We start from the raw sequence: 12,085 nt of genomic DNA on the forward strand, positions 1-12,085 counted from the left end.
GGTGTGTTGTAAGCAAGACATAGGAATTCATTCTTTGGCCCTGATAAGGCCTCAACTGTAATATTGTGCCCAGTTCTGGGGGACCGCATTTCAGGAAAGATGTGGACAAATTGGAGAAAGTCCTGAGAAGAGCAACAAAAAGGATCAAAGGTCTAGAAACGAGAGAAGATTGAAAAAAAAATAGGATCATTCAGCTTGCAACAGAAAAGACTGGGGATGGGACATGATTGCAGTTTTCAAGCACAGAAAAGACTGTCACAAGGAGGAAGGAGAAAATAAATGTTTGTGTTAATCTCTGAGAATAGGATCAGAAGCGATAAGCTTAAACTACACCAAGGGCAGTTTAGGTTGGAGATTAAGAAAAATTTCCTAACTGCCGGGTTGGCTAAACATTGGAATAAATTGTCTAGGGAATCTCCTTTCATTGAAGGTTTTTAAGAGCAGGTGGGATAAAGATTTGTCAGGGATGGTCTAGATCAGGGGTTCCCAACCTTTTTTGGTCCCTGTACCCCCTTGGCTTTTAGTAAACCTTCCGGTACCCCCTATTCAATATGAAAGAAAATAAATTCTAGACTCTAGAATCCACAACTTTTTTCACTAACACTACTACTTTTGGAATATTTCAATTAAGATAATCTAGTTATTTACCAAATATTTCCCGTACCCCCTTGACAAGCTTCTCGTACCTCCTGGGGGTACGTGTACCCCAGGTTGGGAACCCTTGGTCTAGATAATACCCTAGTCCTGCCATGAATGCAGGGGACTGGATTAGGTGATCTCTGAAGATTCCTTCCAGACCAGATTCTATGACCTGCTGCTTGTAATGTTACCCTTGTTGTAAGCCTGTTGGCATTAGAACGGTTACAAAATTTTATGGGTCAGGGCACAAACCGATTCCTTAGCAGGCACCAGGGAGGATTCTCTTCCTCTTGGGTTCACCACTGAACAGCTGGTTACGTGCACTGTCCCACAGTTTGGGGAACGGGGTCATTTTCTTCTCCCGCCTGAGAGAATGGTTGTTGCCAAAGGAAGAATACTGGGTTTCTAGCCTTGAAATCGACAAAGACCATTATAGTGACTGACTATCTAGTGCAAGCGCCTGCATAACCCGGATCAGGTCATTTCTTCCCACAATTCCTGCATCAAGGCCATGTCTTGTGGTTGAAGGAGTGTGTGTGTGTGGCGGTAATGGGTCCTCTTCCTGTTGCAAATCCGCATCTTACTACTAGCCAGAATGTATCTCATTTCAGCTTCCAGACCTTGGGCCTTATGATGCTCTTCTTTGCTCACAGAGTTTTCTACTCTTGGAATTTTTTTCCCCACATACATAGATGGTAAAGGCATCTCGAAAAGCCAAATCGCCCAAGCATCTTGTTTCTCCATGGGCTGGTCTGTTAAAGCAAACCCTCTCTGTTTGGTCAGTGAAAATCAGCGCCCTGGACCCTGGTTTTAGGCACGTATGGAGGGATTTGCAGAATCAGAGCCCCTAGGGAATGGTGCGATGTGAGTCACGGAGACTAGGCAAAGCTCTGTAAAAGGAGTCAGTGAGGAACTCCAAGAGGGCACAGATCCATTTCACACCCTTGCTCCCTGGGAGGCATTACAGAGAATTACATCCACCCAGAACTTAAGTCATGAGGCTATCTGGTTATTATTAAGGAGTATGGATCTCGATACTGTAGATTGCATCATATTAGACATCCGACTGCCTTGAGGGATTGCCACAAAATATCTACTCCACCAAGCCCCCGATCTCAGTCCACTCTTTCGGCACTCGTTTCAATGCCACCTCCTTGAAGCATTTGATAACTCGGTCCTGTCAGGCAGGACCAAAACAGGTGTCGCGTATTTATTGAATACATACGGGGGTTTCTACACTCCTCTCCCCCGACAAATCAAAGCTCAGTGCCGGTCACAAATGAAATTGAACATCTATCATCAAAAAAAGAGAGGAGGAGCAAGAAATGAAAGAGAACAGATTGGGGGAACAGGGAGGAAAATACAGGAGCGAGGAAGAGAAGAAAGTCACTGCTGGCCAGCCGGAATGTGCTGCACGCTAGTAGTGAGTCAACTCGCACGAGGGGAATGTGTAATGGCACCACGTGGTTTCATTCCAGTTCTTGGCTCACTGTACAGCATCCTTATCACCTGCTCCATGGCAGACTTTGATAGCAGGCTCAGGAGCTAGGTCTGAGTTGTCAGAGCCCAGAGATTATCAACTAGGATGAACCAATCAAGGGTGGGGAAAGAGATATTTGCTCCAAAACAAAACCTGCACAACTCAAGTATTTGAATCCTAACAAATTAACCACAGGGGGCGGGGACACACGAGAAACTATTTTAATAAAGCAGAAGTGTCTGGTTTTGATTTCACAGATGTTAGAAATGTATGTATGCAATCTGGAATTAAACGGGGCTAATCTAAACCGTACACACAAAGCACCGTTTGGACTGGCTCTGCAAGGCTCTGATTCAATTCACAGCTCATTTTTCCAGTTAAAGTTCAACAAGCTTCAAATAAACCTTAGAAGGGGGGAAGGATTTTGCTAGTGTCTAATGTAATTTACTATTAAATAAGTCCTCACATGAACTGCAATAAAATTCTATTCATCATCATTTGTAATGTGTAATTTTTTTCCCTTTCATAATTAAAACGGTATTGAGGGAAGTGGCTTTATTCTGCGTGTGCGCTCATTTGTTAAAATCGGACTACATTAAACAGAATTACCTTTACTGCATTTAAATATAAAAACTACGTCCTACGGACATTACATTTCTTCATTTAATCCACAAGAGACAGGAAACCCAGGGAAAGAAGCATCCATCCCGCTGCCACTGCCACATACTGGCAAAATCAGCATTAAAAAGGGCAGACCTGAACCATTTCTCCATCATTTTAAACTCACGGTTTCTTATAGCCTCTCCTTTTCAAGCCCCTTTAGTCAATGCTTTTTTCCTCTTGTATGTGCTTCCACACTGGATACTCTTAGGTGCTCACGAGGGTCTGGTTTTGCACACTTGTTTGTTGTGACAAAGAGGAAGGGAGGGCTCAGTGGTTAGCAGGAGAGAGAGAGACAGACTCGGGTCCCTTCTCTGCAACAGATTTCTTGTCTAACCTTGGGCAAGTTACTTAGTCTCTCTTTATCTCCCCTCTGTATAGCTAGGGTGTTGTGCGGCACTCAGATACCTTATGAATCAGTACCAAATTATTTTAATCCTAGGAGTTAGCCTGTATTCAGAGCCTTGCTGGGTTGTTTTTACTAAGGAGGAGGATTTTTTCATAGGAGTCTGATACTGTCCGTGGTGCAATCCTATTTATTTACAAAGAATGCAAACAAACAACCTCCTGTTTGCCGGAGCACAGCAAGCACAAACTGCAGTAGGCAGTTTCCTTGCTCACAACTGCAAGCCAGATTTTCCAGCCACAGCTCTGCCCAAAAGAATGTATTTCTTGACTTTTATCTCAGGGCCGCGCTAACAATGCTTCTAGGACTTTCTTCTCACTTCTCTGGCTGCATTCTGTTTGACACACAGCCACAAGCCTATCAATGCCTGTATTTGCAAAATGTGCTTGGGAAAACCCTTCTTACTCTCCTGGAATTAGTTCTTCCTCAGGCCTTCCATGCAACCAGTAATTTGGGCGGTGGCTTCCATTGTTGCTGCTCTCTCAGGCCATAAAGGAGCTTAATTGCTTCTTTTAGTTAGCCAGAAGGAAGAGTAGCTACCATGATCCTCTGCTTGTGATTGCTGATAAACCAAAGACAAAACATAATGGCAGTTGCCAACACCCTCCAGCGTAACAAGCTAGAGCAGGAGCCCTGATTTGTGCCAACAGCTCTATTACAGGTAAAATGGGAATGAACAAAGAGAACCCAGTCACTTGCAGTTGATGGCTGCATTCCTGCAATGAGATCATTATAGGCAGATCCCTGGTTCCGCAGAGAATCAGTGGGGATTGAAAAGGTTCACTTGTGAGAACTAGGCCTGAAGCTAAGTACAATTCCACTTAATTTACACCTTTCGTTGGCCCATCTCAGCACATTCTCTCTGGACAGCATCTCAGCACCTGGAGTAAACTCAAAGGGAACCCGACCGCCTACTGTACCTCCCCTGTCCAAAGGCATCACCTTTCCAAAAAAAATCAGGCAAATTGCACCAACCTCTGCAAAATGCCTAAGTCAATGTTTATTTTACTTTACATACATTCTTCCAACACGTCGAAGCTTAAATAAATCCAGCCAGATACACATGGCCTTAATGCATTCCAAAACACACAGGAATCCTCTCCCCTCCTTGCATAGCAGCAGATCTTGGACGGGGTCAGCAAAACAAGATTATGCTCATGGCAGGTATCTGAGTCCTGCTCCTTGAGTAATTATTTCCAACTAGGTTCACAAAGGAAAGCCCACCCAGTAGGTTCTACCTTCACGGCACTGCACAACAATCTAACCTGGATGCAGGCACGTTGCACTGGGACAGAACCAAAGCACACCCAACTCGGACTCGATTTGCCCAAGATGAATTGATGTATAGGAACTTGCATAATGTCATCAGCTGAAGCACATTATGATATTTCTAATTCGTGTGTGTCGATTTTTTTTTTTTTTTTTTTTTATAAAACTAGGTTGCATTTTCTTCCAAAGAATGCTACAAAGCTCAACTCTGTTAATTTATAGCCAGGAATAGAAATACCAAAGCCAAGTTGGAGTCAGGCAAGCATGCAGAAATTTGCTCTTTACCGGTTATACACTCAGCAACCTCATAGGAGCGCCCATCTTCACCGGACTCCTGGAAAAAATTATTGCACGTCTTTTCAAACAAGAGTGCTGAAAATGTCACCAATCAGAAGCTGGCTAGTTACTTTCCCAAAGCTTCTCCCAACATTATTTCTTCCAACCAGCACACAGCGGGGTATTTGTGATGTTCAATACTGACTGGGAAGATCATCCATCTTACTTAGCAGAAGATAGCAAGAGGAAACAACAGACACGTGGACCTAGGTTATTGGGGTGGGTTGCTTTGTTTAAGAAGAATGGCTAAGAGTCTTTGTGGCGCAAATATCAACTAATGGATCCCCTGCAATTTCAGTGCCCGGGAAATCTAAGAAAACATCTGTCTGCTTAAGGTATGGCAACATGGTGATTAAACACCTGTGACTGGCCTCAGTCAACAGACGTGGGAGTTGGTCTGAAGGGCTGTTTAGATGTGGGGTAGACATTTGGGGCTCAGGCTGGAGCCCAAATTCCAGCACCCCTCCCCCCCTTTGTGGCTTCCCAGAGCCCAGGTCTGAGTCCACATTTCTACACTGCAATTAAAACAGCCCCTTAGCCTGAGTCAGCTGACTCGGCCCAGCTTTGGGTTTTAATTGCAGTGAACACATACCCTTAGCTGCCGGCCCCATTGCTGCAGTCCATTTTGCACACAAATGCCTTCGTCTTTAGATTCCTTTGCAAGGTGAGAAACATTATCCCCATTTTACTGATGGGGACCTGGGACTCAAAGGGTACGTCTACACAGCGGCACTATTTCGGGAGAACGTCCGTTCTCCCAAAACAGCATTCTGTGCGTCTTCGCAGCACACTCGCTAGTTCAAAATGCATTCGAAGTAACGGGCTTGCTATTCCAGCTTCCGGTAAACATCATGGCACAAGGAGTAAGGAAGATGACGGATTAGCCATTTAGTTTGAAGTTAGCGCTGTGTAGACAGCGCCACGTTTCAAAATAAGCTATTTCAAAATCAGCGAGGCAATTTGCGTAGCCCAAACTGCATAGCTTATTTCGAGGTGCGCACTACTGTGTAAACACATCACAAACAGATTATATGGTTTGTCCAGGGTCACCGCGGGAGCCTAGGACAGACTTAGGAATTCCACCAACATCTGATTACCTGGCAGTGTAAATTCTACCTACGTTCACAGAGTTCAGTAGTAACTTTAGATTTCTCCTGGCATAACTGAAGCCAGACTTGACACTGATGAGCTGCCAGGGCCTTAATCAGAAGACTTCCTTGTTCCATGGTATATTTAACGCGAGTGGCATTTAGTATGACTGCAATACAACCCTTGCTTACAAGAAGTCAACAATATACAATATACTAGTTTATTTCTTCAATATCCTTCCTATTGTGGATCAATACCTGGCGCCATTCTCAAACTGCCGCCTCCTTTTTAACTTTTCTTTTCCCTCTAAACACCATGAGGTGCACCTTCACCACAGCTTGCTGCCATGGAAACTAGGATACGCCATTCTGAACCCATCCTTAAATGGTCAGCTACAGGGAGAGATGTAAACCTTTTATTAAACTAGTTCTATGATGGACTAAAGATAATGCATTCAATATAGTCAACTAACCACAAAGTAAGGAAATCTTTAAAAAAAATCAAAGTTTTTCCCCCTAGTTCAGAGGGTGGGGAACCTTTTTTTGGGTCGAGGGCAGCTGACCCACAGAAAAATCAGCTGAGGGCCGGGGGCTGCAGGGAGTCAGCGGGGAGGCAAGCTTTAGTGCCAACACGGGCTCCCCAATGCTGCCAGACGCCCTAAGCCTCAGGGGCCAGATCCAGGCAACACAGGGGCTGCATCCGGCCCTCGGGCCTTAGGTTCCCCACCCTGCCCTAGTTCATTCTATTGGGCTGTGTCTAGACTGGCCACTTTTTCCGGAAAAGCAGCTGCTTTTCGGAAAAACTTGCCAGCTGTCTACACTGGCCGCTTGAATTTCCGCAAAAGCACTGACACTCTCCTGTAAGATTGTCAGGGCTTTTGCGGAAACACTATGCTGCTCCCATTCGGGCAAAAGTCTTTTTCCGAAAAACTTTTGTGCAAAAGGGCCAGTGTAGACAGCAGAGATTTGTTTTCCGCAAAAAAGCCCCGATTGCGAAAATGGCCATCGGGGATTTTTTGTGGAAAAGCGCGTCTAGATTGGCCACGGACGCTTTTCTGCAAAAAGTGCTTTTGCAGAAAAGCATCCTGCCAATCTAGACGCGCTTTTCCGAAAATGCTTTTAACAGAAAAGTTTTCCGTTAAAAGCATTTCCGGAAAATCATGCCAGTGTAGACGTAGCCTTGAAGTGTTTGGCTTCTTTCTATATGCACAGTCAAAACTCTGAGGACAGAGGCAATTTCCAGAGACTGCCAGCAAAACTGATGCTGGTGAGGATGAGGGGCATTCTATTAGAGGGTCCAGAAATACTGAGATTTCATATGAATCACCAAAAACTTTACACGTGGATCGGTGAGACTCCAAAGGATTAATTGAACTAAAGGTCGGTGACTGGAGAGTCTCCTAATCAAATTAACTGTTCCTCTATTCCACCGCTCTAACATCATGCATCGTCTGCAATATACCCACTTGCTATCCCCAAACTGTTTATCCTAAGCCATATGGTACAGCTGCTGGTGTTTTGCCAGGCAGAATCTGTTTGTATTTCACCCCTGGAATACAGATTGATTTAGTAAGTCAGTGATTATCCTTTATTAAAAGCTGGGGGGGAAAAGCTTCAATGCGCATGTGGTTTGGAGTAAGAGGTCGGACTTGTTAACAAAGGCAGTTGCTGACTTTCCAGACCTGCTTCTACTCCCTAAAAGGATTCTGTTCTCTATAGCATCCTCTATTGTCTGGACGCCAGAGGGCAGCGTGCTGTAGCAGAGAAGATCGCGTACACATTAATCCCTGCACGGCAAGAGGAAATACTTGTGCTAGCTGCCAATCTCTAGACCCCCTCTGGATAACTAATTTTGTGCCTAGACTCAGAGCTGCCAACAAATGCAGCGTTTTCATATCTTAAACTATTCTCCACTCCAGTGAGCGCAATTCCCGATCTGATTTCCATTTGCAAAATCAGGCCATTTATTGCACAATTATCAATATTCTCATTTGAAAGATTACTAAGTTGCAGTTGACTTGCATTTAGATGGAAAATGAGCTCCACTTTACAACCAATATTTTGCTACAGGACTTGGCCATGCAGAAACCACTGACTGTATATACGGTGCTGAGACTTTCAAAAGGTTAGGAGAGCTTTGATTCTGCCTGAATACTTATTTGGCTCTTAACCAAACTCATCTAAGCCTCTCCGGTCAAATTCTGCAATGATACAAACTGGGACCTTGGAATTTGTAAACCGGTCAGAAAACAGATGTTATGTGCTTTGTCATTTAGCATCCAGTGGGTGTGAAAAATTAGCATTGAAGAGGTAGATGGAAGGCTCTAACAAGAAAATCAACTAACAGCAAGGTGTAATGCAAAGCAGGGACACACACGCAGAGAATAATTTTAGGACTAGACTGTAATTTGAAATACAACCCTAAATTCTACCTAACTTCCCGAGTTCTCTAGCAACTTTAGATTTATCCTGATATAACTGAAGCCAGACTTTGGTCCCAAAAGAAACAGCCTCCTCTTGTCTGCTTTACCTGTGACACACACAGTCTACCTCAGTGTGTAACCTGCACATGCGTTGCACCCCCACTGTTGCTCACCCATTCATAACGATCTGGAAAACTTTTGTTTCAAAGGTCCCAATTTCAGGCTTCGGTGTTTCTTTAGCAATAAAGATTGACAGCAGCTGCCCTCCTTGTACTGCCCTGGATTTTTGTGATGGGGAAGCAGATCCATAGACCAAAGCCAGGAAATAAAAGTACAAGGGGAAATGATTCCCCACTTGTTTGCTGTAACAGAAGTTTACAAACAAACGTGTAATCTGCTGTGGTTGTTACAAACGTAAACTAGTTGCTCTAAATCTGTCTCTGTTATTAATGGCAGCCAATTACTCACCCAAGTTACACATTTTCATATCTGTGGCAGACAAGGTGATCACAGTTTGATCAGCTAGGAATCCTCCTCCCCCATCCTCCCGCCCGCTCCTTTTGCTGTTTTCTAGTTGCCCCCAAACAGGCATAAACATTCTACAAGTCTATCTGGTGAGCATTCCAAAATAGCCGCAGGAGCACTTTCTATGGAAATCCTCTTGTGAATATTTACTCGCACAAGGATATGCGGGGCTTCATCTTTCCCAGAAATGCCCCTGCCAATGCCATCGTGTTCATCTGAATCGATTGGGGAATAAGCACAGAACAGGGAGTCACAAATACCAGGAATGCAGATCAGTAGTTTCTATGTGGAAGAATATTCACTAAGCCTGACGTTGACTTCTGTGCACATAGATGGGTCAGTGATTGTGCACCACATATGTCCCACATTAACATGACGTACAGCTGGCCCGCTGCAAAGGGGTGAATTTTACCCAGATGTTTTTTTCCCTTGTTGCTGTATTCTTGCAGCTCTACTTATGTCTCTGCTAATGGAGTTATAAATTATGTAAAGTAATAAATAACATCAGGTAGGGACACATGAAACCTAACCCAGGAATAGGTGAAGTATTTCAGTTTGGCTTCATTGCATAGCCAGAACTCCACATACCTCCCACTGTCTCTGCGGCCACTTGCGAATGCGATACAGCCCTCACTTTAACGTGATGAAAGGGGACAGAAGGGGACAAGAATCAACAAGATTTCAAATACTTGTAGGATTTCTCAAGACATGCATGAGGCATTTCTTCATCCACCCATTAGATTTATGATCAGAAACATCTGGGAAGTCTACGGGGCCTTGTACAAGCACAAGATACCAATCCCTGCCTAGCAGCTTGCAGGAAGTGGACCAACCGTGTTATATTGCTCCGTTGCCATCCTCCAATGCCCCAGACAGCTCTCAAATTCTGCAGCAAGTGGCAGTTTCAGGTAACTTTGTTTATATTCCCATCACCCGCACAATACAGTCTTGTGCAATATGTCTGTAATATTTTCTTGCTCTTTAGCCCTTTTCCACATGGCCAGAGAGAAATGGAAGAATCCCAAGCATTGTTACAGGCTGGGGACCAACTGGCTAAGCAGCAGTTCAGCAGAAAAGGACCTGGGGTTACAGTGGATGAGAAGCTGGATATGTAGCCAAGAAGGCTAATGGCATATGAAGGTGCATTAAGAGGAGCATTGCCAGCAGATCTAAAGAAGTGATTATTCCCCTTTATTCGGCTCTGGTGAGGACTCATCTGGAGTATTGTGTCCAGTTCTGGGTCACTATAAAAAGGCTGTGGATGCATTGGAGAGGGTTCAGCGGCGGGCAACCAAAATGATGAGGGGGCTGGAGCACATGACCTCGAAGAGAGGCTGAGGGATTTGGGCTTATTTAGTCTGCAGAAGAGAAGAGTGAGGGGGGATTTGAGAGCAGCCTTCAACTTCCTGAAGGGAGGGTCCAAAGAGGATGGAGAGAGGCTGTTCTCAGTGGGGGCAGATGGCAGAACAAGGAGCAATGGGCTCAAGTTGCAGTGGGGGAGGTCTAGGTTGGAGATTAGGAAAACTCTTTCTCTAGGAGGATGAGGAAGCACTGGGATGGGCTCCTTAGGGAGGGGGTGGAATCTCCATCCCTAGGCTATGTCTACACTCGAGGCTTCTTGTACAAGAACATCTTCCGCAAGAGAGCGTCCACACTGCCACTGGTGCTCTTGCGCAAGAACACAGCCACACTGCCATGTGCCAGCTATGCCTTGGCACAAGAGCGCCCATGGCAGTGTGGCGCAAGAAAGTGCCGATGGCCAGTTTAGCCATAGGGCTCTCTTGCGCAAGAAACCCCTGCCAGCGTCCACACTGCCCTCTTGTGCAACAGCTCCTGCGCAAGAGAGCTTATGCCTGTTAGAAAACAGCGTAGCTCTTGCGCAAGAAGCCCTCCCTTACCGCGCCGTACTGTAAATTTCCTTGCACAAAAGCCGGTGGGCAGTGTGGACGCTCTGCAGATTCTTGCACAAGAACTGCCGTACTTGTGCAAGAAGCCCCGAGTGTAGACATAGCCCTAGAGGTGTTTAAGTCCTGGCTTGACATAGCCCTGGCTGGGTTGATTGAGTTGGGATTGGTCCTGCCTTGGGCAGGGGGCTGGACTAGATGCCTCTGACTGGGATTCTATGATTCTATGAAGCAGAGGTCTCCCTTCCTTGAGATATCAGTGCACCCCGAGCTCACTTAGCCTTGGTCCACTCTCCCGCATGCCCTTCTTGATTTTTCTTTTATACCCCTTCGCGGATGCTAATAGGCTCATCAGGATTGGCTAGTTAGCTGCATATCCCCAATCAGCCTGCTCTAGGGGAACCAATTGGGGCCACAGGAACTGACGGGGGCCTACCAGACAAGGGCCCTGGCTGCCACGTTAGGGAATGTGACAGTGCTGGAAGTGAAACATGATTCTAAGGAAATAGGGATTCCTTTCTGGAGACACGCCAAGGCTAGTTCAATGTTCCCGCTCATCTTTTCCATCCACGTGCGGAATAAATTTGTGTGCCCCCCAAGGCATGTGTGCATGTGCACCACCAGTGGAAAAGAAAACCTAGCTGCCGGTGCTCTGCTAATCAGCTGGGTGGCAATGGAATCTCACGAGTGCAGGGTCTGGGAGGGGGTTGTAACCTGGGGCAGGAGTGAGTGCAAGGTCTCAAAGGGGGCTGTGACCTGAGGAGGGGTATAGGAGGGGACGCAGTGACTGGGAAGATGTATGGGTGCTGGAGCAGGGGGTGTAGGTTTGGATTACATGGGGTAAGGATGCAGGAGGGAAGGAGAATGTCGGGGGATGGAGGGGCTGAGATGCCAGAGGCAGGCTGTAGCTGGGAGACCTTACCTAGGTGGCTCCCAGCCAGCAGCCCAGCAGGTTCCTTAACCAGGATCCCTGCCTTCCATGCCCCCGTACTGCTCACAGCAGCTACAGGGGCCATGTGAACCCGGGGGATGAAGGGGGAGGGGCACTTCATATGCTGCCTACCCTGCCAACAGTGAGCTGCTATTGGCCGGAAACGGGCCAATGAGAACTACTGGGGGCGGGAGCAGTGAGAGAAGCCTCTGCCCCCTTTCCTGGACTCTCAGCATTCACAGAAGCACGTGGTCCCGCAGCAGCCGGCTTCCCTGAGAGCCAAACGGGGGCGGGGCAGGCAGGGAGCCAGCTGAGGCTCTCGTGGGCCGGATCCTGCGGCTTCGCAGCCCGAATCCACCCTGCAGATCATATTTTGCCAAGCCCTGCTGTAGCCAGAGCAAACGCATTCTCTCTCCGTAAGTGG

At 46.3% G+C, this 12,085-nt stretch overlaps 1 protein-coding gene across 6 annotated transcripts in view; it reads right to left on the bottom strand.

The window, feature by feature from the left end:
• Window positions 1-12,085, bottom strand: part of LOC102449832 (zinc finger protein 469) — a 511,263-nt gene that overhangs the window by 436,603 nt on the left and 62,575 nt on the right. The window lies entirely within an intron of this gene.

Source organism: Pelodiscus sinensis, chromosome 12 (genome assembly GCF_049634645.1).
Source record: "Pelodiscus sinensis isolate JC-2024 chromosome 12, ASM4963464v1, whole genome shotgun sequence".
NCBI classification, from domain to species: domain Eukaryota; kingdom Metazoa; phylum Chordata; order Testudines; family Trionychidae; genus Pelodiscus; species Pelodiscus sinensis.